General features: G+C 38.7%; 20 pseudogenes; all 20 read left to right on the forward strand.

Annotated features, from left to right (window-relative positions):
* Positions 1-901: 901 nt before the first annotated feature.
* LOC127958228 (uncharacterized) lies at positions 902-1,020 on the forward strand (annotated as a pseudogene).
* Positions 1,021-1,392: 372 nt separating this feature from the next.
* On the forward strand, positions 1,393-1,511 carry LOC127957346 (uncharacterized; annotated as a pseudogene).
* A 1,271-nt stretch (positions 1,512-2,782) lies between these two features.
* LOC127959307 (uncharacterized) lies at positions 2,783-2,901 on the forward strand (annotated as a pseudogene).
* Positions 2,902-4,171: 1,270 nt separating this feature from the next.
* On the forward strand, positions 4,172-4,290 carry LOC127959311 (uncharacterized; annotated as a pseudogene).
* A 1,259-nt stretch (positions 4,291-5,549) lies between these two features.
* LOC127959318 (uncharacterized) lies at positions 5,550-5,668 on the forward strand (annotated as a pseudogene).
* A 371-nt stretch (positions 5,669-6,039) lies between these two features.
* Positions 6,040-6,158, forward strand: LOC127957360 (uncharacterized; annotated as a pseudogene).
* Positions 6,159-7,567: 1,409 nt separating this feature from the next.
* LOC127959324 (uncharacterized) lies at positions 7,568-7,686 on the forward strand (annotated as a pseudogene).
* A 207-nt stretch (positions 7,687-7,893) lies between these two features.
* LOC127961181 (uncharacterized) lies at positions 7,894-8,012 on the forward strand (annotated as a pseudogene).
* A 1,257-nt stretch (positions 8,013-9,269) lies between these two features.
* LOC127964250 (uncharacterized) lies at positions 9,270-9,388 on the forward strand (annotated as a pseudogene).
* Positions 9,389-11,938: 2,550 nt separating this feature from the next.
* Positions 11,939-12,057, forward strand: LOC127959329 (uncharacterized; annotated as a pseudogene).
* Positions 12,058-13,317: 1,260 nt separating this feature from the next.
* LOC127963093 (uncharacterized) lies at positions 13,318-13,436 on the forward strand (annotated as a pseudogene).
* Positions 13,437-14,691: 1,255 nt separating this feature from the next.
* LOC127958232 (uncharacterized) lies at positions 14,692-14,810 on the forward strand (annotated as a pseudogene).
* A 1,263-nt stretch (positions 14,811-16,073) lies between these two features.
* LOC127958235 (uncharacterized) lies at positions 16,074-16,192 on the forward strand (annotated as a pseudogene).
* A 372-nt stretch (positions 16,193-16,564) lies between these two features.
* On the forward strand, positions 16,565-16,683 carry LOC127957363 (uncharacterized; annotated as a pseudogene).
* Positions 16,684-17,953: 1,270 nt separating this feature from the next.
* Positions 17,954-18,072, forward strand: LOC127959330 (uncharacterized; annotated as a pseudogene).
* Positions 18,073-19,332: 1,260 nt separating this feature from the next.
* Positions 19,333-19,451, forward strand: LOC127959337 (uncharacterized; annotated as a pseudogene).
* A 371-nt stretch (positions 19,452-19,822) lies between these two features.
* On the forward strand, positions 19,823-19,941 carry LOC127957367 (uncharacterized; annotated as a pseudogene).
* Positions 19,942-21,336: 1,395 nt separating this feature from the next.
* On the forward strand, positions 21,337-21,455 carry LOC127961185 (uncharacterized; annotated as a pseudogene).
* Positions 21,456-22,712: 1,257 nt separating this feature from the next.
* Positions 22,713-22,831, forward strand: LOC127964258 (uncharacterized; annotated as a pseudogene).
* Positions 22,832-25,381: 2,550 nt separating this feature from the next.
* Positions 25,382-25,500, forward strand: LOC127959343 (uncharacterized; annotated as a pseudogene).
* The last annotated feature ends 2,450 nt before the right edge of the window (positions 25,501-27,950 follow it).

Raw genomic sequence — 27,950 nt, forward strand, 5'->3', positions numbered from 1 at the left:
ACCGTAACAACCTGGCTATGCCTGATCTCGTCTGCTCTCGGAAGCTAAGCAGGTTTGGTCCTGTATAATGTACCGGCGATTAGATTGGCTGATCTTTAAATAGCTCTCTCTTTGCAGCAGTCTTCGCTTATGGCCATTCCACCCTGGCTATGCCAGATCATGTCTGAGCTCGGAAACTAAGCAGGTTTCGGCCTGGTTAGTAATTGGATGGCAGACCCCCTGGTAATACCAGTTGCTTTAAGATTTTTGGAAATTTTTCACAAATTATATAATAATCTTGCAAGAAAAAAAGAAAGGAGTCAATGCCCCATATCTGAATCTTAGCAGGTATGGGCCTGGTTAGTAATTGGATGGGAGACACCCTGGTAATACCAGTTGCTTTAAGATTTTTGGAAATTTTTCACAAATTATATAATAATCTTGCAAAAAAAAAAGAGTAAATGCCCAATCTTTGAATCTTAGAAGGTATGGACCTGTTTAGTGCTTGGATGGGAGACCGCCTCGGAATACCAGTTGCTGTAATATTTTTGGAAATTTGTACTAATTATATAATTATCTTGAAACAAAAAGAGTCAATGCCCAATCTTTGAATCTTAGCAGCTATGGACCTGTTTAGTGTTTGGATGGGAGACCGCCTCGGAAAACCAGGTGCTCTAATATTATTGGAAATTCATTACTAATTATATAATAATCTTTTAAAAAAAAAAAAAAAAAAAAAAAAAAAAAGAGTCAATGCCCGATCTCTTAATCTTAGCAGGTATTGGCCTGGTTAGTGCTTGGATGGGAGACCGCCTGGGAATACCAGGTGCTTTAAGCTTTAGGGTTTTCTTTCCTACTTATATAATGTACCGGCGATTAGATTGGCTGATCTTTAAATAGCTCTCTCTTTGCAGCAGTCTTTGCTTATGGCCATACCACCCTGGCTATGCCAGATCATGTCTGAGCTCGGAAGCTAAGCAGGTTTGGGCCTGGTTAGTAATTGGATGGGAGACCTCCTGGTAATACCAGTTGCTCTAAGATTTTTGTAAATTTTTCACAAATTATATAATAATCTTGAAAAAAAAAAGAGTCAATGCCCATTCTTTGAATCTTAGCAGTCATGGACCTGTTTAGTGTCTGGATGGGAGACCGCCTCGGAATACCAGGTGCTCTAATATTATTGGAAATTTATTACTAATTATATAATAATCTTAAAAAAAAAAAAAAAAAAAAAAAAAGAGTCAATGCCCGATCTCTTAATCTTAGCAGGTATTGGCCTGGTTAGTGCTTGGATGGGAGACCGCCTGGGAATAACAGGTGCTTTAAGCTTTAGGGTTTTCTTTCCTACTTATATAATGTACCGGCGATTAGATTGACTGATCTTTAAATAGCTCTCTCTTTGCAGCAGTCTTCGCTTATGGCCATACCACCCTGGCTATGCCAGATCATGTCTGAGCTCGGAAGCTAAGCAGGTTTGGGCCTGGTTAGTAATTGGATGGGAGACCCCCTGGTAATACCAGTTGCTTTAAGATTTTTGTAAATTTTTCACAAATTATATAATAATCTTGAAAAAAAAAAGAGTGAATGCCCATTCTTTGAATCTTAGCAGTCATTGACCTGTGTAGTGTTTGGATGGGAGACCCCCTGGTAATACCAGGTGCTCTAATATTATTGGAAATGTATTACTAATTATATAATAATCTTTAAAAAAAAGAGCCAATGCCCGATCTCTTAATCTTAGCAGGTATTGGCCTGGTTAGTGCTTGGATGGGAGACCGCCTCGGAATACCAGGTGCTGTAAGCTTTTGGATTTTCATTCCTACTTATATAATGTATGGGCGATTTGATTGGCTGATCTTTAAATAGTCTTCTCTTTGCAGTATCCTTCGCTTGCGACCGTAACAACCTGGCTATGCCTGATCTCGTCTGCTCTCGGAAGCTAAGCAGGTTTGGTCCTGTATAATGTACCGGCGATTAGATTGGCTGATCTTTAAATAGCTCTCTCTTTGCAGCAGTCTTCGCTTATGGCCATTCCACCCTGGCTATGCCAGATCATGTCTGAGCTCGGAAACTAAGCAGGTTTCGGCCTGGTTAGTAATTGGATGGCAGACCCCCTGGTAATACCAGTTGCTTTAAGATTTTTGGAAATTTTTCACAAATTATATAATAATCTTGCAAGAAAAAAAAGAAAGGAGTCAATGCCCCATATCTGAATCTTAGCAGGTATGGGCCTGGTTAGTAATTGGATGGGAGACACCCTGGTAATACCAGTTGCTTTAAGATTTTTGGAAATTTTTCACAAATTATATAATAATCTTGCAAAAAAAAAAAAAAAAAGAGTAAATGCCCAATCTTTGAATCTTAGAAGGTATGGACCTGTTTAGTGCTTGGATGGGAGACCGCCTCGGAATACCAGTTGCTGTAATATTTTTGGAAATTTGTACTAATTATATAATTATCTTGAAACAAAAAGAGTCAATGCCCAATCTTTGAATCTTAGCAGCTATGGACCTGTTTAGTGTTTGGATGGGAGACCGCCTCGGAAAACCAGGTGCTCTAATATTATTGGAAATTCATTACTAATTATATAATAATCTTTAAAAAAAAAAAAAAAAAAAAAAAAAAAAAGAGTCAATGCCCGATCTCTTAATCTTAGCAGGTATTGGCCTGGTTAGTGCTTGGATGGAAGACCGCCTGGGAATACCAGGTGCTTTAAGCTTTAGGGTTTTCTTTCCTACTTATATAATGTACCGACGATTAGATTGGCTGATCTTTAAATAGCTCTCTCTTTGCAGCAGTCTTTGCTTATGGCCATACCACCCTGGCTATGCCAGATCATGTCTGAGCTCGGAAGCTAAGCAGGTTTGGGCCTGGTTAGTAATTGGATGGGAGACCCCCTGGTAATACCAGTTGCTCTAAGATTTTTGTAAATTTTTCACAAATTATATAATAATCTTGAAAAAAAAAGAGTGAATGCCCATTCTTTGAATCTTAGCAGTCATGGACCTGTTTAGTGTTTGGATGGGAGACCCCCTGGTAATACCAGGTGCTCTAATATTATTGGAAATGTATTACTAATTATATAATAATCTTTAAAAAAAAGAGCCAATGCCCGATCTCTTAATCTTAGCAGGTATTGGCCTGGTTAGTGCTTGGATGGGAGACCGCCTCGGAATACCAGGTGCTGTAAGCTTTTGGATTTTCATTCCTACTTATATAATGTATGGGCGATTTGATTGGCTGATCTTTAAATAGTCTTCTCTTTGCAGTATCCTTCGCTTGCGACCGTAACAACCTGGCTATGCCTGATCTCGTCTGCTCTCGGAAGCTAAGCAGGTTTGGTCCTGTATAATGTACCGGCGATTAGATTGGCTGATCTTTAAATAGCTCTCTCTTTGCAGCAGTCTTCGCTTATGGCCATTCCACCCTGGCTATGCCAGATCATGTCTGAGCTCGGAAACTAAGCAGGTTTCGGCCTGGTTAGTAATTGGATGGCAGACCCCCTGGTAATACCAGTTGCTTTAAGATTTTTGGAAATTTTTCACAAATTATATAATAATCTTGCAAGAAAAAAAAGAAAGGAGTCAATGCCCCATATCTGAATCTTAGCAGGTATGGGCCTGGTTAGTAATTGGATGGGAGACACCCTGGTAATACCAGTTGCTTTAAGATTTTTGGAAATTTTTCACAAATTATATAATAATCTTGCAAAAAAAAAAAAAAAAAGAGTAAATGCCCAATCTTTGAATCTTAGAAGGTATGGACCTGTTTAGTGCTTGGATGGGAGACCGCCTCGGAATACCAGTTGCTGTAATATTTTTGGAAATTTGTACTAATTATATAATTATCTTGAAACAAAAAGAGTCAATGCCCAATCTTTGAATCTTAGCAGCTATGGACCTGTTTAGTGTTTGGATGGGAGACCGCCTCGGAAAACCAGGTGCTCTAATATTATTGGAAATTCATTACTAATTATATAATAATCTTTAAAAAAAAAAAAAAAAAAAAAAAAAAAAAGAGTCAATGCCCGATCTCTTAATCTTAGCAGGTATTGGCCTGGTTAGTGCTTGGATGGAAGACCGCCTGGGAATACCAGGTGCTTTAAGCTTTAGGGTTTTCTTTCCTACTTATATAATGTACCGACGATTAGATTGGCTGATCTTTAAATAGCTCTCTCTTTGCAGCAGTCTTTGCTTATGGCCATACCACCCTGGCTATGCCAGATCATGTCTGAGCTCGGAAGCTAAGCAGGTTTGGGCCTGGTTAGTAATTGGATGGGAGACCCCCTGGTAATACCAGTTGCTCTAAGATTTTTGTAAATTTTTCACAAATTATATAATAATCTTGAAAAAAAAAGAGTGAATGCCCATTCTTTGAATCTTAGCAGTCATGGACCTGTTTAGTGTCTGGATGGGAGACCGCCTCGGAATACCAGGTGCTCTAATATTATTGGAAATTTATTACTAATTATATAATAATCTTAAAAAAAAGAGCCAATGCCCGATCTCTTAATCTTAGCAGGTATTGGCCTGGTTAGTGCTTGGATGGGAGACCGCCTCGGAATACCAGGTGCTGTAAGCTTTTGGATTTTCATTCCTACTTATATAATGTATGGGCGATTTGATTGGCTGATCTTTAAATAGTCTTCTCTTTGCAGTATCCTTCGCTTGCGACCGTAACAACCTGGCTATGCCTGATCTCGTCTGCTCTCGGAAGCTAAGCAGGTTTGGTCCTGTATAATGTACCGGCGATTAGATTGGCTGATCTTTAAATAGCTCTCTCTTTGCAGCAGTCTTCGCTTATGGCCATTCCACCCTGGCTATGCCAGATCATGTCTGAGCTCGGAAACTAAGCAGGTTTCGGCCTGGTTAGTAATTGGATGGCAGACCCCCTGGTAATACCAGTTGCTTTAAGATTTTTGGAAAATTTTCACAAATTATATAATAATCTTGCAAGAAAAAAAGAAAGGAGTCAATGCCCCATATCTGAATCTTAGCAGGTATGGGCCTGGTTAGTAATTGGATGGGAGACACCCTGGTAATACCAGTTGCTTTAAGATTTTTGGAAATTTTTCACAAATTATATAATAATCTTGCAAAAAAAAGAGTAAATGCCCAATCTTTGAATCTTAGAAGGTATGGACCTGTTTAGTGCTTGGATGGGAGACCGCCTCGGAATACCAGTTGCTGTAATATTTTTGGAAATTTGTACTAATTATATAATTATCTTGAAACAAAAAGAGTCAATGCCCAATCTTTGAATCTTAGCAGCTATGGACCTGTTTAGTGTTTGGATGGGAGACCGCCTCGGAAAACCAGGTGCTCTAATATTATTGGAAATTCATTACTAATTATATAATAATCTTTAAAAAAAAAAAAAAAAAAAAAAAAAAAAAGAGTCAATGCCCGATCTCTTAATCTTAGCAGGTATTGGCCTGGTTAGTGCTTGGATGGGAGACCGCCTGGGAATACCAGGTGCTTTAAGCTTTAGGGTTTTCTTTCCTACTTATATAATGTACCGGCGATTAGATTGGCTGATCTTTAAATAGCTCTCTCTTTGCAGCAGTCTTTGCTTATGGCCATACCACCCTGGCTATGCCAGATCATGTCTGAGCTCGGAAGCTAAGCAGGTTTGGGCCTGGTTAGTAATTGGATGGGAGACCCCCTGGTAATACCAGTTGCTCTAAGATTTTTGTAAATTTTTCACAAATTATATAATAATCTTGAAAAAAAAAAGAGTCAATGCTCATTCTTTGAATCTTAGCAGTCATGGACCTGTTTAGTGTCTGGATGGGAGACCGCCTCGGAATACCAGGTGCTCTAATATTATTGGAAATTTATTACTAATTATATAATAATCTTAAAAAAAAAAAAAAAAAAAAAAAAGAGTCAATGCCCGATCTCTTAATCTTAGCAGGTATTGGCCTGGTTAGTGCTTGGATGGGAGACCGCCTGGGAATAACAGGTGCTTTAAGCTTTAGGGTTTTCTTTCCTACTTATATAATGTACCGGCGATTAGATTGACTGATCTTTAAATAGCTCTCTCTTTGCAGCAGTCTTCGCTTATGGCCATACCACCCTGGCTATGCCAGATCATGTCTGAGCTCGGAAGCTAAGCAGGTTTGGGCCTGGTTAGTAATTGGATGGGAGACCCCCTGGTAATACCAGTTGCTTTAAGATTTTTGTAAATTTTTCACAAATTATATAATAATCTTGAAAAAAAAAAGAGTGAATGCCCATTCTTTGAATCTTAGCAGTCATTGACCTGTGTAGTGTTTGGATGGGAGACCCCCTGGTAATACCAGGTGCTCTAATATTATTGGAAATGTATTACTAATTATATAATAATCTTAAAAAAAAAGAGCCAATGCCCGATCTCTTAATCTTAGCAGGTATTGGCCTGGTTAGTGCTTGGATGGGAGACCGCCTCGGAATACCAGGTGCTGTAAGCTTTTGGATTTTCATTCCTACTTATATAATGTATGGGCGATTTGATTGGCTGATCTTTAAATAGTCTTCTCTTTGCAGTATCCTTCGCTTGCGACCGTAACAACCTGGCTATGCCTGATCTCGTCTGCTCTCGGAAGCTAAGCAGGTTTGGTCCTGTATAATGTACCGGCGATTAGATTGGCTGATCTTTAAATAGCTCTCTCTTTGCAGCAGTCTTCGCTTATGGCCATTCCACCCTGGCTATGCCAGATCATGTCTGAGCTCGGAAACTAAGCAAGTTTCGGCCTGGTTAGTAATTGGATGGCAGACCCCCTGGTAATACCAGTTGCTTTAAGATTTTTGGAAATTTTTCACAAATTATATAATAATCTTGCAAGAAAAAAAGAAAGGAGTCAATGCCCCATATCTGAATCTTAGCAGGTATGGGCCTGGTTAGTAATTGGATGGGAGACACCCTGGTAATACCAGTTGCTTTAAGATTTTTGGAAATTTTTCACAAATTATATAATAATCTTGAAAAAAAAAAAAAAAGTCAATGCCCGATCTCTGAATAATAGCAGGTTTTGCCTGGTTAGTACTTGGATGGAAGACGGCCGGGAAATACCAGTTGCTGTAATATTTTTGGCAATTTTTACTAATTACATAATAATCTTGCAACAAAAAAAAAAAAAAAAAAAAGAGTAAATGCCCAATCTTTGAATCTTAGGAGGTATGGACCTGTTTAGTGCTTGGATGGGAGACCGCCTCGGAATACCAGTTGCTGTAATATTTTTGGAAATTTGTACTAATTATATAATTATCTTGAAACAAAAAGAGTCAATGCCCAATCTTTGAATCTTAGCAGCTATCGACCTGTTTAGTGTTTGGATGGGAGACCGCCTCGGAAAACCAGGTGCTCTAATATTATTGGAAATTCATTACTAATTATATAATAATCTTTAAAAAAAAAAAAAAAAAAAAAAAAAAGTCAATGCCCGATCTCTTAATCTTAGCAGGTATTGGCCTGGTTAGTGCTTGGATGGGAGACCGCCTGGGAATACCAGGTGCTTTAAGCTTTAGGGTTTTCTTTCCTACTTATATAATGTACCGGCGATTAGATTGGCTGATCTTTAAATAGCTCTCTCTTTGCAGCAGTCTTCGCTTATGGCCATACCACCCTGGCTATGCCAGATCATGTCTGAGCTCGGAAGCTAAGCAGGTTTGGGCCTGGTTAGTAATTGGATGGGAGACCCCCTGGTAATACCAGTTGCTCTAAGATTTTTGTAAATTTTTCACAAATTATATAATAATCTTGAAAAAAAAAAGAGTCAATGCCCGATCTCTTAATCTTAGCAGGTATTGGCCTGGTTAGTGCTTGGATGGGAGACCGCCTGGGAATACCAGGTGCTTTAAGCTTTAGGGTTTTCTTTCCTACTTATATTAGATTGGCTGATCTTTAAATAGCTCTCTCTTTGCAGCAGTCTTCGCTTATGGCCATACCACCCTGTCTATGCCAGATCATGTCTGAGCTCGGAAGCTAAGCAGGTTTGGGCCTGGTTAGTAATTGGATGGGAGACCCCCTGGTAATACCAGTTGCTTTAAGATTTTTGTAAATTTTTCACAAATTATATAATAATCTTGAAAAAAAAAAGAGTGAATGCCCATTCTTTGAATCTTAGCAGTCATTGACCTGTGTAGTGTTTGGATGGGAGACCCCCTGGTAATACCAGGTGCTCTAATATTATTGGAAATTTATTACTAATTATATAATAATCTTAAAAAAAAAGAGCCAATGCCCGATCTCTTAATCTTAGCAGGTATTGGCCTGGTTAGTGCTTGGATGGGAGACCGCCTCGGAATACCAGGTGCTGTAAGCTTTTGGATTTTCATTCCTACTTATATAATGTATGGGCGATTTGATTGGCTGATCTTTAAATAGTCTTCTCTTTGCAGTATCCTTCGCTTGCGACCGTAACAACCTGGCTATGCCTGATCTCGTCTGCTCTCGGAAGCTAAGCAGGTTTGGTCCTGTATAATGTACCGGCGATTAGATTGGCTGATCTTTAAATAGCTCTCTCTTTGCAGCAGTCTTCGCTTATGGCCATTCCACCCTGGCTATGCCAGATCATGTCTGAGCTCGGAAACTAAGCAGGTTTCGGCCTGGTTAGTAATTGGATGGCAGACCCCCTGGTAATACCAGTTGCTTTAAGATTTTGGGAAATTTTTCACAAATTATATAATAATCTTGCAAGAAAAAAAGAAAGGAGTCAATGCCCCATATCTGAATCTTAGCATGTATGGGCCTGGTTAGTAATTGGATGGGAGACACCCTGGTAATACCAGTTGCTTTAAGATTTTTGGAAATTTTTCACAAATTATATAATAATCTTGAAAAAAAAAAAAAAAAGTCAATGCCCGATCTCTGAATAATAGCAGGTTTTGCCTGGTTAGTACTTGGATGGAAGACGGCCGGGAAATACCAGTTGCTGTAATATTTTTGGTAATTTTTACTAATTACATAATAATCTTGCAACAACAAAAAAAAAAAAAAGAGTAAATGCCCAATCTTTGAATCTTAGGAGGTATGGACCTGTTTAGTGCTTGGATGGGAGACCGCCTCGGAAAACCAGGTGCTCTAATATTATTGGAAATTTATTACTAATTATATAATAATCTTTAAAAAAAAAAAGAAAAAAAAAAAGAGTCAATGCCCGATCTCTTAATCTTAGCAGGTATTGGCCTGGTTAGTGCTTGGATGGGAGACCGCCTGGGAATACCAGGTGCTTTAAGCTTTAGGGTTTTCTTTCCTACTTATATTAGATTGGCTGATCTTTAAATAGCTCTCTCTTTGCAGCAGTCTTCGCTTATGGCCATACCACCCTGTCTATGCCAGATCATGTCTGAGCTCGGAAGCTAAGCAGGTTTGGGCCTGGTTAGTAATTGGATGGGAGAACCCCTGGTAATACCAGTTGCTTTAAGATTTTTGTAAATTTTTTACAAATTATATAATAATCTTGAAAAAAAAAAGAGTCAATGCCCATTCTTTGAATCTTAGCAGTCATGGACCTGTTTAGTGTCTGGATGGGAGACCGCCTCGGAATACCAGGTGCTCTAATATTATTGGAAATTTATTACTAATTATATAATAATCTTAAAAAAAAAAAAAAAAAAAAAAGAGTCAATGCCCGATCTCTTAATCTTAGCAGGTATTGGCCTGGTTAGTGCTTGGATGGAAGACCGCCTGGGAATACCAGGTGCTTTAAGCTTTAGGGTTTTCTTTCCTACTTATATAATGTACCGACGATTAGATTGGCTGATCTTTAAATAGCTCTCTCTTTGCAGCAGTCTTTGCTTATGGCCATACCACCCTGGCTATGCCAGATCATGTCTGAGCTCGGAAACTAAGCGTCAATGCCCCATATCTGAATCTTAGCAGGTATGGGCCTGGTTAGTAATTGGATGGGAGACACCCTGGTAATACCAGTTGCTTTAAGATTTTTGGAAATTTTTCACAAATTATATAATAATCTTGAAAAAAAAAAAAAGTCAATGCCCGATCTCTGAATAATAGCAGGTTTTGCCTGGTTAGTACTTGGATGGAAGACGGCCGGGAAATACCAGTTGCTGTAATATTTTTGGCAATTTTTACTAATTACATAATAATCTTGCAACAAAAAAAAAAAAAGAGTAAATGCCCAATCTTTGAATCTTAGGAGGTATGGACCTGTTTAGTGCTTGGATGGGAGACCGCCTCGGAATACCAGTTGCTGTAATATTTTTGGAAATTTGTACTAATTATATAATTATCTTGAAACAAAAAGAGTCAATGCCCAATCTTTAAATCTTAGCAGCTATGGACCTGTTTAGTGTTTGGATGGGAGACCGCCTCGGAAAACCAGGTGCTCTAATATTATTGGAAATTCATTACTAATTATATAATAATCTTTAAAAAAAAAAAAAAAAAAAAAAGAGTCAATGCCCGATCTCTTAATCTTAGCAGGTATTGGCCTGGTTAGTGCTTGGATGGGAGACCGCCTGGGAATACCAGGTGCTTTAAGCTTTAGGGTTTTCTTTCCTACTTATATAATGTACCGGCGATTAGATTGACTGATCTTTAAATAGCTCTCTCTTTGCAGCAGTCTTCGCTTATGGCCATACCACCCTGGCTATGCCAGATCATGTCTGAGCTCGGAAGCTAAGCACGTTTGGGCCTGGTTAGTAATTGGATGGGAGACCCCCTGGTAATACCAGTTGATTTAAGATTTTTGTAAATTTTTCACAAATTATATAATAATCTTGAAAAAAAAAAGAGTGAATGCCCATTCTTTGAATCTTAGCAGTCATTGACCTGTGTAGTGTTTGGATGGGAGACCCCCTGGTAATACCAGGTGCTCTAATATTATTGGAAATTTATTACTAATTATATAATAATCTTAAAAAAAAAGAGCCAATGCCCGATCTCTTAATCTTAGCAGGTATTGGCCTGGTTAGTGCTTGGATGGGAGACCGCCTCGGAATACCAGGTGCTGTAAGCTTTTGGATTTTCATTCCTACTTATATAATGTATGGGCGATTTGATTGGCTGATCTTTAAATAGTCTTCTCTTTGCAGTATCCTTCGCTTGCGACCGTAACAACCTGGCTATGCCTGATCTCGTCTGCTCTCGGAAGCTAAGCAGGTTTGGTCCTGTATAATGTACCGGCGATTAGATTGGCTGATCTTTAAATAGCTCTCTCTTTGCAGCAGTCTTCGCTTATGGCCATTCCACCCTGGCTATGCCAGATCATGTCTGAGCTCGGAAACTAAGCAGGTTTCGGCCTGGTTAGTAATTGGATGGCACACCCCCTGGTAATACCAGTTGCTTTAAGATTTTTGGAAATTTTTCACAAATTATATAATAATCTTGCAAGAAAAAAAGAAAGGAGTAAATGCCCCATATCTGAATCTTAGCAGGTATGGGCCTGGTTAGTAATTGGATGGGAGACACCCTGGTAATACCAGTTGCTTTAAGATTTTTGGAAATTTTTCACAAATTATATAATAATCTTGCAAAAAAAAAAAAAAAAGAGTAAATGCCCAATCTTTGAATCTTAGAAGGTATGGACCTGTTTAGTGCTTGGATGGGAGACCGCCTCGGAATACCAGTTGCTGTAATATTTTTGGAAATTTGTACTAATTATATAATTATCTTGAAACAAAAAGAGTCAATGCCCAATCTTTGAATCTTAGCAGCTATGGACCTGTTTAGTGTTTGGATGGGAGACCGCCTCGGAAAACCAGGTGCTCTAATATTATTGGAAATTCATTACTAATTATATAATAATCTTTAAAAAAAAAAAAAAAAAAAAAAAAAAAAGAGTCAATGCCCGATCTCTTAATCTTAGCAGGTATTGGCCTGGTTAGTGCTTGGATGGGAGACCGCCTGGGAATACCAGGTGCTTTAAGCTTTAGGGTTTTCTTTCCTACTTATATAATGTACCGGCGATTAGATTGGCTGATCTTTAAATAGCTCTCTCTTTGCAGCAGTCTTTGCTTATGGCCATACCACCCTGGCTATGCCAGATCATGTCTGAGCTCGGAAGCTAAGCAGGTTTGGGCCTGGTTAGTAATTGGATGGGAGACCCCCTGGTAATACCAGTTGCTCTAAGATTTTTGTAAATTTTTCACAAATTATATAATAATCTTGAAAAAAAAAAGAGTGAATGCCCATTCTTTGAATCTTAGCAGTCATGGACCTGTTTAGTGTCTGGATGGGAGACCGCCTCGGAATACCAGGTGCTCTAATATTATTGGAAATTTATTACTAATTATATAATAATCTTAAAAAAAAGAGCCAATGCCCGATCTCTTAATCTTAGCAGGTATTGGCCTGGTTAGTGCTTGGATGGGAGACCGCCTCGGAATACCAGGTGCTGTAAGCTTTTGGATTTTCATTCCTACTTATATAATGTATGGGCGATTTGATTGGCTGATCTTTAAATAGTCTTCTCTTTGCAGTATCCTTCGCTTGCGACCGTAACAACCTGGCTATGCCTGATCTCGTCTGCTCTCGGAAGCTAAGCAGGTTTGGTCCTGTATAATGTACCGGCGATTAGATTGGCTGATCTTTAAATAGCTCTCTCTTTGCAGCAGTCTTCGCTTATGGCCATTCCACCCTGGCTATGCCAGATCATGTCTGAGCTCGGAAACTAAGCAGGTTTCGGCCTGGTTAGTAATTGGATGGCAGACCCCCTGGTAATACCAGTTGCTTTAAGATTTTTGGAAATTTTTCACAAATTATATAATAATCTTGCAAGAAAAAAAGAAAGGAGTCAATGCCCCATATCTGAATCTTAGCAGGTATGGGCCTGGTTAGTAATTGGATGGGAGACACCCTGGTAATACCAGTTGCTTTAAGATTTTTGGAAATTTTTCACAAATTATATAATAATCTTGCAAAAAAAAAAGAGTAAATGCCCAATCTTTGAATCTTAGAAGGTATGGACCTGTTTAGTGCTTGGATGGGAGACCGCCTCGGAATACCAGTTGCTGTAATATTTTTGGAAATTTGTACTAATTATATAATTATCTTGAAACAAAAAGAGTCAATGCCCAATCTTTGAATCTTAGCAGCTATGGACCTGTTTAGTGTTTGGATGGGAGACCGCCTCGGAAAACCAGGTGCTCTAATATTATTGGAAATTCATTACTAATTATATAATAATCTTTAAAAAAAAAAAAAAAAAAAAAAAAAAAGAGTCAATGCCCGATCTCTTAATCTTAGCAGGTATTGGCCTGGTTAGTGCTTGGATGGGAGACCGCCTGGGAATACCAGGTGCTTTAAGCTTTAGGGTTTTCTTTCCTACTTATATAATGTACCGGCGATTAGATTGGCTGATCTTTAAATAGCTCTCTCTTTGCAGCAGTCTTTGCTTATGGCCATACCACCCTGGCTATGCCAGATCATGTCTGAGCTCGGAAGCTAAGCAGGTTTGGGCCTGGTTAATAATTGGATGGGAGACCCCCTGGTAATACCAGTTGCTCTAAGATTTTTGTAAATTTTTCACAAATTATATAATAATCTTGAAAAAAAAAAGAGTGAATGCCCATTCTTTGAATCTTAGCAGTCATGGACCTGTTTAGTGTCTGGATGGGAGACCGCCTCGGAATACCAGGTGCTCTAATATTATTGGAAATTTATTACTAATTATATAATAATCTTAAAAAAAAGAGCCAATGCCCGATCTCTTAATCTTAGCAGGTATTGGCCTGGTTAGTGCTTGGATGGGAGACCGCCTCGGAATACCAGGTGCTGTAAGCTTTTGGATTTTCATTCCTACTTATATAATGTATGGGCGATTTGATTGGCTGATCTTTAAATAGTCTTCTCTTTGCAGTATCCTTCGCTTGCGACCGTAACAACCTGGCTATGCCTGATCTCGTCTGCTCTCGGAAGCTAAGCAGGTTTGGTCCTGTATAATGTACCGGCGATTAGATTGGCTGATCTTTAAATAGCTCTCTCTTTGCAGCAGTCTTCGCTTATGGCCATTCCACCCTGGCTATGCCAGATCATGTCTGAGCTCGGAAACTAAGCAGGTTTCGGCCTGGTTAGTAATTGGATGGCAGACCCCCTGGTAATACCAGTTGCTTTAAGATTTTTGGAAATTTTTCACAAATTATATAATAATCTTGCAAGAAAAAAAGAAAGGAGTCAATGCCCCATATCTGAATCTTAGCAGGTATGGGCCTGGTTAGTAATTGGATGGGAGACACCCTGGTAATACCAGTTGCTTTAAGATTTTTGGAAATTTTTCACAAATTATATAATAATCTTGCAAAAAAAAAAGAGTAAATGCCCAATCTTTGAATCTTAGAAGGTATGGACCTGTTTAGTGCTTGGATGGGAGACCGCCTCGGAATACCAGTTGCTGTAATATTTTTGGAAATTTGTACTAATTATATAATTATCTTGAAACAAAAAGAGTCAATGCCCAATCTTTGAATCTTAGCAGCTATGGACCTGTTTAGTGTTTGGATGGGAGACCGCCTCGGAAAACCAGGTGCTCTAATATTATTGGAAATTCATTACTAATTATATAATAATCTTTTAAAAAAAAAAAAAAAAAAAAAGAGTCAATGCCCGATCTCTTAATCTTAGCAGGTATTGGCCTGGTTAGTGCTTGGATGGGAGACCGCCTGGGAATACCAGGTGCTTTAAGCTTTAGGGTTTTCTTTCCTACTTATATAATGTACCGGCGATTAGATTGGCTGATCTTTAAATAGCTCTCTCTTTGCAGCAGTCTTTGCTTATGGCCATACCACCCTGGCTATGCCAGATCATGTCTGAGCTCGGAAGCTAAGCAGGTTTGGGCCTGGTTAGTAATTGGATGGGAGACCTCCTGGTAATACCAGTTGCTCTAAGATTTTTGTAAATTTTTCACAAATTATATAATAATCTTGAAAAAAAAAAGAGTGAATGCCCATTCTTTGAATCTTAGCAGTCATGGACCTGTTTAGTGTCTGGATGGGAGACCGCCTCGGAATACCAGGTGCTCTAATATTATTGGAAATTTATTACTAATTATATAATAATCTTAAAAAAAAGAGCCAATGCCCGATCTCTTAATCTTAGCAGGTATTGGCCTGGTTAGTGCTTGGATGGGAGACCGCCTCGGAATACCAGGTGCTGTAAGCTTTTGGATTTTCATTCCTACTTATATAATGTATGGGCGATTTGATTGGCTGATCTTTAAATAGTCTTCTCTTTGCAGTATCCTTCGCTTGCGACCGTAACAACCTGGCTATGCCTGATCTCGTCTGCTCTCGGAAGCTAAGCAGGTTTGGTCCTGTATAATGTACCGGCGATTAGATTGGCTGATCTTTAAATAGCTCTCTCTTTGCAGCAGTCTTCGCTTATGGCCATTCCACCCTGGCTATGCCAGATCATGTCTGAGCTCGGAAACTAAGCAGGTTTCGGCCTGGTTAGTAATTGGATGGCAGACCCCCTGGTAATACCAGTTGCTTTAAGATTTTTGGAAATTTTTCACAAATTATATAATAATCTTGCAAGAAAAAAAGAAAGGAGTCAATGCCCCATATCTGAATCTTAGCAGGTATGGGCCTGGTTAGTAATTGGATGGGAGACACCCTGGTAATACCAGTTGCTTTAAGATTTTTGGAAATTTTTCACAAATTATATAATAATCTTGCAAAAAAAAAAGAGTAAATGCCCAATCTTTGAATCTTAGAAGGTATGGACCTGTTTAGTGCTTGGATGGGAGACCGCCTCGGAATACCAGTTGCTGTAATATTTTTGGAAATTTGTACTAATTATATAATTATCTTGAAACAAAAAGAGTCAATGCCCAATCTTTGAATCTTAGCAGCTATGGACCTGTTTAGTGTTTGGATGGGAGACCGCCTCGGAAAACCAGGTGCTCTAATATTATTGGAAATTCATTACTAATTATATAATAATCTTTTAAAAAAAAAAAAAAAAAAAAAAAAAAAAAGAGTCAATGCCCGATCTCTTAATCTTAGCAGGTATTGGCCTGGTTAGTGCTTGGATGGGAGACCGCCTGGGAATACCAGGTGCTTTAAGCTTTAGGGTTTTCTTTCCTACTTATATAATGTACCGGCGATTAGATTGGCTGATCTTTAAATAGCTCTCTCTTTGCAGCAGTCTTTGCTTATGGCCATACCACCCTGGCTATGCCAGATCATGTCTGAGCTCGGAAGCTAAGCAGGTTTGGGCCTGGTTAGTAATTGGATGGGAGACCTCCTGGTAATACCAGTTGCTCTAAGATTTTTGTAAATTTTTCACAAATTATATAATAATCTTGAAAAAAAAAAGAGTCAATGCCCATTCTTTGAATCTTAGCAGTCATGGACCTGTTTAGTGTCTGGATGGGAGACCGCCTCGGAATACCAGGTGCTCTAATATTATTGGAAATTTATTACTAATTATATAATAATCTTAAAAAAAAAAAAAAAAAAAAAAAAAGAGTCAATGCCCGATCTCTTAATCTTAGCAGGTATTGGCCTGGTTAGTGCTTGGATGGGAGACCGCCTGGGAATAACAGGTGCTTTAAGCTTTAGGGTTTTCTTTCCTACTTATATAATGTACCGGCGATTAGATTGACTGATCTTTAAATAGCTCTCTCTTTGCAGCAGTCTTCGCTTATGGCCATACCACCCTGGCTATGCCAGATCATGTCTGAGCTCGGAAGCTAAGCAGGTTTGGGCCTGGTTAGTAATTGGATGGGAGACCCCCTGGTAATACCAGTTGCTTTAAGATTTTTGTAAATTTTTCACAAATTATATAATAATCTTGAAAAAAAAAAGAGTGAATGCCCATTCTTTGAATCTTAGCAGTCATTGACCTGTGTAGTGTTTGGATGGGAGACCCCCTGGTAATACCAGGTGCTCTAATATTATTGGAAATGTATTACTAATTATATAATAATCTTTAAAAAAAAGAGCCAATGCCCGATCTCTTAATCTTAGCAGGTATTGGCCTGGTTAGTGCTTGGATGGGAGACCGCCTCGGAATACCAGGTGCTGTAAGCTTTTGGATTTTCATTCCTACTTATATAATGTATGGGCGATTTGATTGGCTGATCTTTAAATAGTCTTCTCTTTGCAGTATCCTTCGCTTGCGACCGTAACAACCTGGCTATGCCTGATCTCGTCTGCTCTCGGAAGCTAAGCAGGTTTGGTCCTGTATAATGTACCGGCGATTAGATTGGCTGATCTTTAAATAGCTCTCTCTTTGCAGCAGTCTTCGCTTATGGCCATTCCACCCTGGCTATGCCAGATCATGTCTGAGCTCGGAAACTAAGCAGGTTTCGGCCTGGTTAGTAATTGGATGGCAGACCCCCTGGTAATACCAGTTGCTTTAAGATTTTTGGAAATTTTTCACAAATTATATAATAATCTTGCAAGAAAAAAAAGAAAGGAGTCAATGCCCCATATCTGAATCTTAGCAGGTATGGGCCTGGTTAGTAATTGGATGGGAGACACCCTGGTAATACCAGTTGCTTTAAGATTTTTGGAAATTTTTCACAAATTATATAATAATCTTGCAAAAAAAAAAAAAAAAAGAGTAAATGCCCAATCTTTGAATCTTAGAAGGTATGGACCTGTTTAGTGCTTGGATGGGAGACCGCCTCGGAATACCAGTTGCTGTAATATTTTTGGAAATTTGTACTAATTATATAATTATCTTGAAACAAAAAGAGTCAATGCCCAATCTTTGAATCTTAGCAGCTATGGACCTGTTTAGTGTTTGGATGGGAGACCGCCTCGGAAAACCAGGTGCTCTAATATTATTGGAAATTCATTACTAATTATATAATAATCTTTAAAAAAAAAAAAAAAAAAAAAAAAAAAAGAGTCAATGCCCGATCTCTTAATCTTAGCAGGTATTGGCCTGGTTAGTGCTTGGATGGAAGACCGCCTGGGAATACCAGGTGCTTTAAGCTTTAGGGTTTTCTTTCCTACTTATATAATGTACCGACGATTAGATTGGCTGATCTTTAAATAGCTCTCTCTTTGCAGCAGTCTTTGCTTATGGCCATACCACCCTGGCTATGCCAGATCATGTCTGAGCTCGGAAGCTAAGCAGGTTTGGGCCTGGTTAGTAATTGGATGGGAGACCCCCTGGTAATACCAGTTGCTCTAAGATTTTTGTAAATTTTTCACAAATTATATAATAATCTTGAAAAAAAAAGAGTGAATGCCCATTCTTTGAATCTTAGCAGTCATGGACCTGTTTAGTGTCTGGATGGGAGACCGCCTCGGAATACCAGGTGCTCTAATATTATTGGAAATTTATTACTAATTATATAATAATCTTAAAAAAAAGAGCCAATGCCCGATCTCTTAATCTTAGCAGGTATTGGCCTGGTTAGTGCTTGGATGGGAGACCGCCTCGGAATACCAGGTGCTGTAAGCTTTTGGATTTTCATTCCTACTTATATAATGTATGGGCGATTTGATTGGCTGATCTTTAAATAGTCTTCTCTTTGCAGTATCCTTCGCTTGCGACCGTAACAACCTGGCTATGCCTGATCTCGTCTGCTCTCGGAAGCTAAGCAGGTTTGGTCCTGTATAATGTACCGGCGATTAGATTGGCTGATCTTTAAATAGCTCTCTCTTTGCAGCAGTCTTCGCTTATGGCCATTCCACCCTGGCTATGCCAGATCATGTCTGAGCTCGGAAACTAAGCAGGTTTCGGCCTGGTTAGTAATTGGATGGCAGACCCCCTGGTAATACCAGTTGCTTTAAGATTTTTGGAAAATTTTCACAAATTATATAATAATCTTGCAAGAAAAAAAGAAAGGAGTCAATGCCCCATATCTGAATCTTAGCAGGTATGGGCCTGGTTAGTAATTGGATGGGAGACACCCTGGTAATACCAGTTGCTTTAAGATTTTTGGAAATTTTTCACAAATTATATAATAATCTTGCAAAAAAAAGAGTAAATGCCCAATCTTTGAATCTTAGAAGGTATGGACCTGTTTAGTGCTTGGATGGGAGACCGCCTCGGAATACCAGTTGCTGTAATATTTTTGGAAATTTGTACTAATTATATAATTATCTTGAAACAAAAAGAGTCAATGCCCAATCTTTGAATCTTAGCAGCTATGGACCTGTTTAGTGTTTGGATGGGAGACCGCCTCGGAAAACCAGGTGCTCTAATATTATTGGAAATTCATTACTAATTATATAATAATCTTTAAAAAAAAAAAAAAAAAAAAAAAAAAAAAAGAGTCAATGCCCGATCTCTTAATCTTAGCAGGTATTGGCCTGGTTAGTGCTTGGATGGGAGACCGCCTGGGAATACCAGGTGCTTTAAGCTTTAGGGTTTTCTTTCCTACTTATATAATGTACCGGCGATTAGATTGGCTGATCTTTAAATAGCTCTCTCTTTGCAGCAGTCTTTGCTTATGGCCATACCACCCTGGCTATGCCAGATCATGTCTGAGCTCGGAAGCTAAGCAGGTTTGGGCCTGGTTAGTAATTGGATGGGAGACCCCCTGGTAATACCAGTTGCTCTAAGATTTTTGTAAATTTTTCACAAATTATATAATAATCTTGAAAAAAAAAAGAGTCAATGCTCATTCTTTGAATCTTAGCAGTCATGGACCTGTTTAGTGTCTGGATGGGAGACCGCCTCGGAATACCAGGTGCTCTAATATTATTGGAAATTTATTACTAATTATATAATAATCTTAAAAAAAAAAAAAAAAAAAAAAAAGAGTCAATGCCCGATCTCTTAATCTTAGCAGGTATTGGCCTGGTTAGTGCTTGGATGGGAGACCGCATGGGAATAACAGGTGCTTTAAGCTTTAGGGTTTTCTTTCCTACTTATATAATGTACCGGCGATTAGATTGACTGATCTTTAAATAGCTCTCTCTTTGCAGCAGTCTTCGCTTATGGCCATACCACCCTGGCTATGCCAGATCATGTCTGAGCTCGGAAGCTAAGCAGGTTTGGGCCTGGTTAGTAATTGGATGGGAGACCCCCTGGTAATACCAGTTGCTTTAAGATTTTTGTAAATTTTTCACAAATTATATAATAATCTTGAAAAAAAAAAGAGTGAATGCCCATTCTTTGAATCTTAGCAGTCATTGACCTGTGTAGTGTTTGGATGGGAGACCCCCTGGTAATACCAGGTGCTCTAATATTATTGGAAATGTATTACTAATTATATAATAATCTTAAAAAAAAAGAGCCAATGCCCGATCTCTTAATCTTAGCAGGTATTGGCCTGGTTAGTGCTTGGATGGGAGACCGCCTCGGAATACCAGGTGCTGTAAGCTTTTGGATTTTCATTCCTACTTATATAATGTATGGGCGATTTGATTGGCTGATCTTTAAATAGTCTTCTCTTTGCAGTATCCTTCGCTTGCGACCGTAACAACCTGGCTATGCCTGATCTCGTCTGCTCTCGGAAGCTAAGCAGGTTTGGTCCTGTATAATGTACCGGCGATTAGATTGGCTGATCTTTAAATAGCTCTCTCTTTGCAGCAGTCTTCGCTTATGGCCATTCCACCCTGGCTATGCCAGATCATGTCTGAGCTCGGAAACTAAGCAAGTTTCGGCCTGGTTAGTAATTGGATGGCAGACCCCCTGGTAATACCAGTTGCTTTAAGATTTTTGGAAATTTTTCACAAATTATATAATAATCTTGCAAGAAAAAAAGAAAGGAGTCAATGCCCCATATCTGAATCTTAGCAGGTATGGGCCTGGTTAGTAATTGGATGGGAGACACCCTGGTAATACCAGTTGCTTTAAGATTTTTGGAAATTTTTCACAAATTATATAATAATCTTGAAAAAAAAAAAAAAAGTCAATGCCCGATCTCTGAATAATAGCAGGTTTTGCCTGGTTAGTACTTGGATGGAAGACGGCCGGGAAATACCAGTTGCTGTAATATTTTTGGCAATTTTTACTAATTACATAATAATCTTGCAACAAAAAAAAAAAAAAAAAAAAGAGTAAATGCCCAATCTTTGAATCTTAGGAGGTATGGACCTGTTTAGTGCTTGGATGGGAGACCGCCTCGGAATACCAGTTGCTGTAATATTTTTGGAAATTTGTACTAATTATATAATTATCTTGAAACAAAAAGAGTCAATGCCCAATCTTTGAATCTTAGCAGCTATCGACCTGTTTAGTGTTTGGATGGGAGACCGCCTCGGAAAACCAGGTGCTCTAATATTATTGGAAATTTATTACTAATTATATAATAATCTTTAAAAAAAAAAAAAAAAAAAAAAAAGAGTCAATGCCCGATCTCTTAATCTTAGCAGGTATTGGCCTGGTTAGTGCTTGGATGGGAGACCGCCTGGGAATACCAGGTGCTTTAAGCTTTAGGGTTTTCTTTCCTACTTATATTAGATTGGCTGATCTTTAAATAGCTCTCTCTTTGCAGCAGTCTTCGCTTATGGCCATACCACCCTGTCTATGCCAGATCATGTCTGAGCTCGGAAGCTAAGCAGGTTTGGGCCTGGTTAGTAATTGGATGGGAGACCCCCTGGTAATACCAGTTGCTTTAAGATTTTTGTAAATTTTTCACAAATTATATAATAATCTTGAAAAAAAAAAGAGTGAATGCCCATTCTTTGAATCTTAGCAGTCATTGACCTGTGTAGTGTTTGGATGGGAGACCCCCTGGTAATACCAGGTGCTCTAATATTATTGGAAATTTATTACTAATTATATAATAATCTTAAAAAAAAAGAGCCAATGCCCGATCTCTTAATCTTAGCAGGTATTGGCCTGGTTAGTGCTTGGATGGGAGACCGCCTCGGAATACCAGGTGCTGTAAGCTTTTGGATTTTCATTCCTACTTATATAATGTATGGGCGATTTGATTGGCTGATCTTTAAATAGTCTTCTCTTTGCAGTATCCTTCGCTTGCGACCGTAACAACCTGGCTATGCCTGATCTCGTCTGCTCTCGGAAGCTAAGCAGGTTTGGTCCTGTATAATGTACCGGCGATTAGATTGGCTGATCTTTAAATAGCTCTCTCTTTGCAGCAGTCTTCGCTTATGGCCATTCCACCCTGGCTATGCCAGATCATGTCTGAGCTCGGAAACTAAGCAGGTTTCGGCCTGGTTAGTAATTGGATGGCAGACCCCCTGGTAATACCAGTTGCTTTAAGATTTTGGGAAATTTTTCACAAATTATATAATAATCTTGCAAGAAAAAAAGAAAGGAGTCAATGCCCCATATCTGAATCTTAGCATGTATGGGCCTGGTTAGTAATTGGATGGGAGACACCCTGGTAATACCAGTTGCTTTAAGATTTTTGGAAATTTTTCACAAATTATATAATAATCTTGAAAAAAAAAAAAAAAAGTCAATGCCCGATCTCTGAATAATAGCAGGTTTTGCCTGGTTAGTACTTGGATGGAAGACGGCCGGGAAATACCAGTTGCTGTAATATTTTTGGTAATTTTTACTAATTACATAATAATCTTGCAACAACAAAAAAAAAAAAAAGAGTAAATGCCCAATCTTTGAATCTTAGGAGGTATGGACCTGTTTAGTGCTTGGATGGGAGACCGCCTCGGAAAACCAGGTGCTCTAATATTATTGGAAATTTATTACTAATTATATAATAATCTTTAAAAAAAAAAAGAAAAAAAAAAAGAGTCAATGCCCGATCTCTTAATCTTAGCAGGTATTGGCCTGGTTAGTGCTTGGATGGGAGACCGCCTGGGAATACCAGGTGCTTTAAGCTTTAGGGTTTTCTTTCCTACTTATATTAGATTGGCTGATCTTTAAATAGCTCTCTCTTTGCAGCAGTCTTCGCTTATGGCCATACCACCCTGTCTATGCCAGATCATGTCTGAGCTCGGAAGCTAAGCAGGTTTGGGCCTGGTTAGTAATTGGATGGGAGAACCCCTGGTAATACCAGTTGCTTTAAGATTTTTGTAAATTTTTTACAAATTATATAATAATCTTGAAAAAAAAAAGAGTCAATGCCCATTCTTTGAATCTTAGCAGTCATGGACCTGTTTAGTGTCTGGATGGGAGACCGCCTCGGAATACCAGGTGCTCTAATATTATTGGAAATTTATTACTAATTATATAATAATCTTAAAAAAAAAAAAAAAAAAAAAAGAGTCAATGCCCGATCTCTTAATCTTAGCAGGTATTGGCCTGGTTAGTGCTTGGATGGAAGACCGCCTGGGAATACCAGGTGCTTTAAGCTTTAGGGTTTTCTTTCCTACTTATATAATGTACCGACGATTAGATTGGCTGATCTTTAAATAGCTCTCTCTTTGCAGCAGTCTTTGCTTATGGCCATACCACCCTGGCTATGCCAGATCATGTCTGAGCTCGGAAACTAAGCGTCAATGCCCCATATCTGAATCTTAGCAGGTATGGGCCTGGTTAGTAATTGGATGGGAGACACCCTGGTAATACCAGTTGCTTTAAGATTTTTGGAAATTTTTCACAAATTATATAATAATCTTGAAAAAAAAAAAAAGTCAATGCCCGATCTCTGAATAATAGCAGGTTTTGCCTGGTTAGTACTTGGATGGAAGACGGCCGGGAAATACCAGTTGCTGTAATATTTTTGGCAATTTTTACTAATTACATAATAATCTTGCAACAAAAAAAAAAAAAGAGTAAATGCCCAATCTTTGAATCTTAGGAGGTATGGACCTGTTTAGTGCTTGGATGGGAGACCGCCTCGGAATACCAGTTGCTGTAATATTTTTGGAAATTTGTACTAATTATATAATTATCTTGAAACAAAAAGAGTCAATGCCCAATCTTTAAATCTTAGCAGCTATGGACCTGTTTAGTGTTTGGATGGGAGACCGCCTCGGAAAACCAGGTGCTCTAATATTATTGGAAATTCATTACTAATTATATAATAATCTTTAAAAAAAAAAAAAAAAAAAAAAGAGTCAATGCCCGATCTCTTAATCTTAGCAGGTATTGGCCTGGTTAGTGCTTGGATGGGAGACCGCCTGGGAATACCAGGTGCTTTAAGCTTTAGGGTTTTCTTTCCTACTTATATAATGTACCGGCGATTAGATTGACTGATCTTTAAATAGCTCTCTCTTTGCAGCAGTCTTCGCTTATGGCCATACCACCCTGGCTATGCCAGATCATGTCTGAGCTCGGAAGCTAAGCACGTTTGGGCCTGGTTAGTAATTGGATGGGAGACCCCCTGGTAATACCAGTTGATTTAAGATTTTTGTAAATTTTTCACAAATTATATAATAATCTTGAAAAAAAAAAGAGTGAATGCCCATTCTTTGAATCTTAGCAGTCATTGACCTGTGTAGTGTTTGGATGGGAGACCCCCTGGTAATACCAGGTGCTCTAATATTATTGGAAATTTATTACTAATTATATAATAATCTTAAAAAAAAAGAGCCAATGCCCGATCTCTTAATCTTAGCAGGTATTGGCCTGGTTAGTGCTTGGATGGGAGACCGCCTCGGAATACCAGGTGCTGTAAGCTTTTGGATTTTCATTCCTACTTATATAATGTATGGGCGATTTGATTGGCTGATCTTTAAATAGTCTTCTCTTTGCAGTATCCTTCGCTTGCGACCGTAACAACCTGGCTATGCCTGATCTCGTCTGCTCTCGGAAGCTAAGCAGGTTTGGTCCTGTATAATGTACCGGCGATTAGATTGGCTGATCTTTAAATAGCTCTCTCTTTGCAGCAGTCTTCGCTTATGGCCATTCCACCCTGGCTATGCCAGATCATGTCTGAGCTCGGAAACTAAGCAGGTTTCGGCCTGGTTAGTAATTGGATGGCACACCCCCTGGTAATACCAGTTGCTTTAAGATTTTTGGAAATTTTTCACAAATTATATAATAATCTTGCAAGAAAAAAAGAAAGGAGTAAATGCCCCATATCTGAATCTTAGCAGGTATGGGCCTGGTTAGTAATTGGATGGGAGACACCCTGGTAATACCAGTTGCTTTAAGATTTTTGGAAATTTTTCACAAATTATATAATAATCTTGCAAAAAAAAAAAAAAAAGAGTAAATGCCCAATCTTTGAATCTTAGAAGGTATGGACCTGTTTAGTGCTTGGATGGGAGACCGCCTCGGAATACCAGTTGCTGTAATATTTTTGGAAATTTGTACTAATTATATAATTATCTTGAAACAAAAAGAGTCAATGCCCAATCTTTGAATCTTAGCAGCTATGGACCTGTTTAGTGTTTGGATGGGAGACCGCCTCGGAAAACCAGGTGCTCTAATATTATTGGAAATTCATTACTAATTATATAATAATCTTTAAAAAAAAAAAAAAAAAAAAAAAAAAAAGAGTCAATGCCCGATCTCTTAATCTTAGCAGGTATTGGCCTGGTTAGTGCTTGGATGGGAGACCGCCTGGGAATACCAGGTGCTTTAAGCTTTAGGGTTTTCTTTCCTACTTATATAATGTACCGGCGATTAGATTGGCTGATCTTTAAATAGCTCTCTCTTTGCAGCAGTCTTTGCTTATGGCCATACCACCCTGGCTATGCCAGATCATGTCTGAGCTCGGAAGCTAAGCAGGTTTGGGCCTGGTTAGTAATTGGATGGGAGACCCCCTGGTAATACCAGTTGCTCTAAGATTTTTGTAAATTTTTCACAAATTATATAATAATCTTGAAAAAAAAAAGAGTGAATGCCCATTCTTTGAATCTTAGCAGTCATGGACCTGTTTAGTGTCTGGATGGGAGACCGCCTCGGAATACCAGGTGCTCTAATATTATTGGAAATTTATTACTAATTATATAATAATCTTAAAAAAAAGAGCCAATGCCCGATCTCTTAATCTTAGCAGGTATTGGCCTGGTTAGTGCTTGGATGGGAGACCGCCTCGGAATACCAGGTGCTGTAAGCTTTTGGATTTTCATTCCTACTTATATAATGTATGGGCGATTTGATTGGCTGATCTTTAAATAGTCTTCTCTTTGCAGTATCCTTCGCTTGCGACCGTAACAACCTGGCTATGCCTGATCTCGTCTGCTCTCGGAAGCTAAGCAGGTTTGGTCCTGTATAATGTACCGGCGATTAGATTGGCTGATCTTTAAATAGCTCTCTCTTTGCAGCAGTCTTCGCTTATGGCCATTCCACCCTGGCTATGCCAGATCATGTCTGAGCTCGGAAACTAAGCAGGTTTCGGCCTGGTTAGTAATTGGATGGCAGACCCCCTGGTAATACCAGTTGCTTTAAGATTTTTGGAAATTTTTCACAAATTATATAATAATCTTGCAAGAAAAAAAGAAAGGAGTCAATGCCCCATATCTGAATCTTAGCAGGTATGGGCCTGGTTAGTAATTGGATGGGAGACACCCTGGTAATACCAGTTGCTTTAAGATTTTTGGAAATTTTTCACAAATTATATAATAATCTTGCAAAAAAAAAAGAGTAAATGCCCAATCTTTGAATCTTAGAAGGTATGGACCTGTTTAGTGCTTGGATGGGAGACCGCCTCGGAATACCAGTTGCTGTAATATTTTTGGAAATTTGTACTAATTATATAATTATCTTGAAACAAAAAGAGTCAATGCCCAATCTTTGAATCTTAGCAGCTATGGACCTGTTTAGTGTTTGGATGGGAGACCGCCTCGGAAAACCAGGTGCTCTAATATTATTGGAAATTCATTACTAATTATATAATAATCTTTAAAAAAAAAAAAAAAAAAAAAAAAAAAGAGTCAATGCCCGATCTCTTAATCTTAGCAGGTATTGGCCTGGTTAGTGCTTGGATGGGAGACCGCCTGGGAATACCAGGTGCTTTAAGCTTTAGGGTTTTCTTTCCTACTTATATAATGTACCGGCGATTAGATTGGCTGATCTTTAAATAGCTCTCTCTTTGCAGCAGTCTTTGCTTATGGCCATACCACCCTGGCTATGTCAGATCATGTCTGAGCTCGGAAGCTAAGCAGGTTTGGGCCTGGTTAATAATTGGATGGGAGACCCCCTGGTAATACCAGTTGCTCTAAGATTTTTGTAAATTTTTCACAAATTATATAATAATCTTGAAAAAAAAAAGAGTGAATGCCCATTCTTTGAATCTTAGCAGTCATGGACCTGTTTAGTGTCTGGATGGGAGACCGCCTCGGAATACCAGGTGCTCTAATATTATTGGAAATTTATTACTAATTATATAATAATCTTAAAAAAAAGAGCCAATGCCCGATCTCTTAATCTTAGCAGGTATTGGCCTGGTTAGTGCTTGGATGGGAGACCGCCTCGGAATACCAGGTGCTGTAAGCTTTTGGATTTTCATTCCTACTTATATAATGTATGGGCGATTTGATTGGCTGATCTTTAAATAGTCTTCTCTTTGCAGTATCCTTCGCTTGCGACCGTAACAACCTGGCTATGCCTGATCTCGTCTGCTCTCGGAAGCTAAGCAGGTTTGGTCCTGTATAATGTACCGGCGATTAGATTGGCTGATCTTTAAATAGCTCTCTCTTTGCAGCAGTCTTCGCTTATGGCCATTCCACCCTGGCTATGCCAGATCATGTCTGAGCTCGGAAACTAAGCAGGTTTCGGCCTGGTTAGTAATTGGATGGCAGACCCCCTGGTAATACCAGTTGCTTTAAGATTTTTGGAAATTTTTCACAAATTATATAATAATCTTGCAAGAAAAAAAGAAAGGAGTCAATGCCCCATATCTGAATCTTAGCAGGTATGGGCCTGGTTAGTAATTGGATGGGAGACACCCTGGTAATACCAGTTGCTTTAAGATTTTTGGAAATTTTTCACAAATTATATAATAATCTTGCAAAAAAAAAAGAGTAAATGCCCAATCTTTGAATCTTAGAAGGTATGGACCTGTTTAGTGCTTGGATGGGAGACCGCCTCGGAATACCAGTTGCTGTAATATTTTTGGAAATTTGTACTAATTATATAATTATCTTGAAACAAAAAGAGTCAATGCCCAATCTTTGAATCTTAGCAGCTATGGACCTGTTTAGTGTTTGGATGGGAGACCGCCTCGGAAAACCAGGTGCTCTAATATTATTGGAAATTCATTACTAATTATATAATAATCTTTTAAAAAAAAAAAA

This window comes from Carassius gibelio, chromosome A3 (genome assembly GCF_023724105.1).
Source record: "Carassius gibelio isolate Cgi1373 ecotype wild population from Czech Republic chromosome A3, carGib1.2-hapl.c, whole genome shotgun sequence".
NCBI classification, from domain to species: domain Eukaryota; kingdom Metazoa; phylum Chordata; class Actinopteri; order Cypriniformes; family Cyprinidae; genus Carassius; species Carassius gibelio.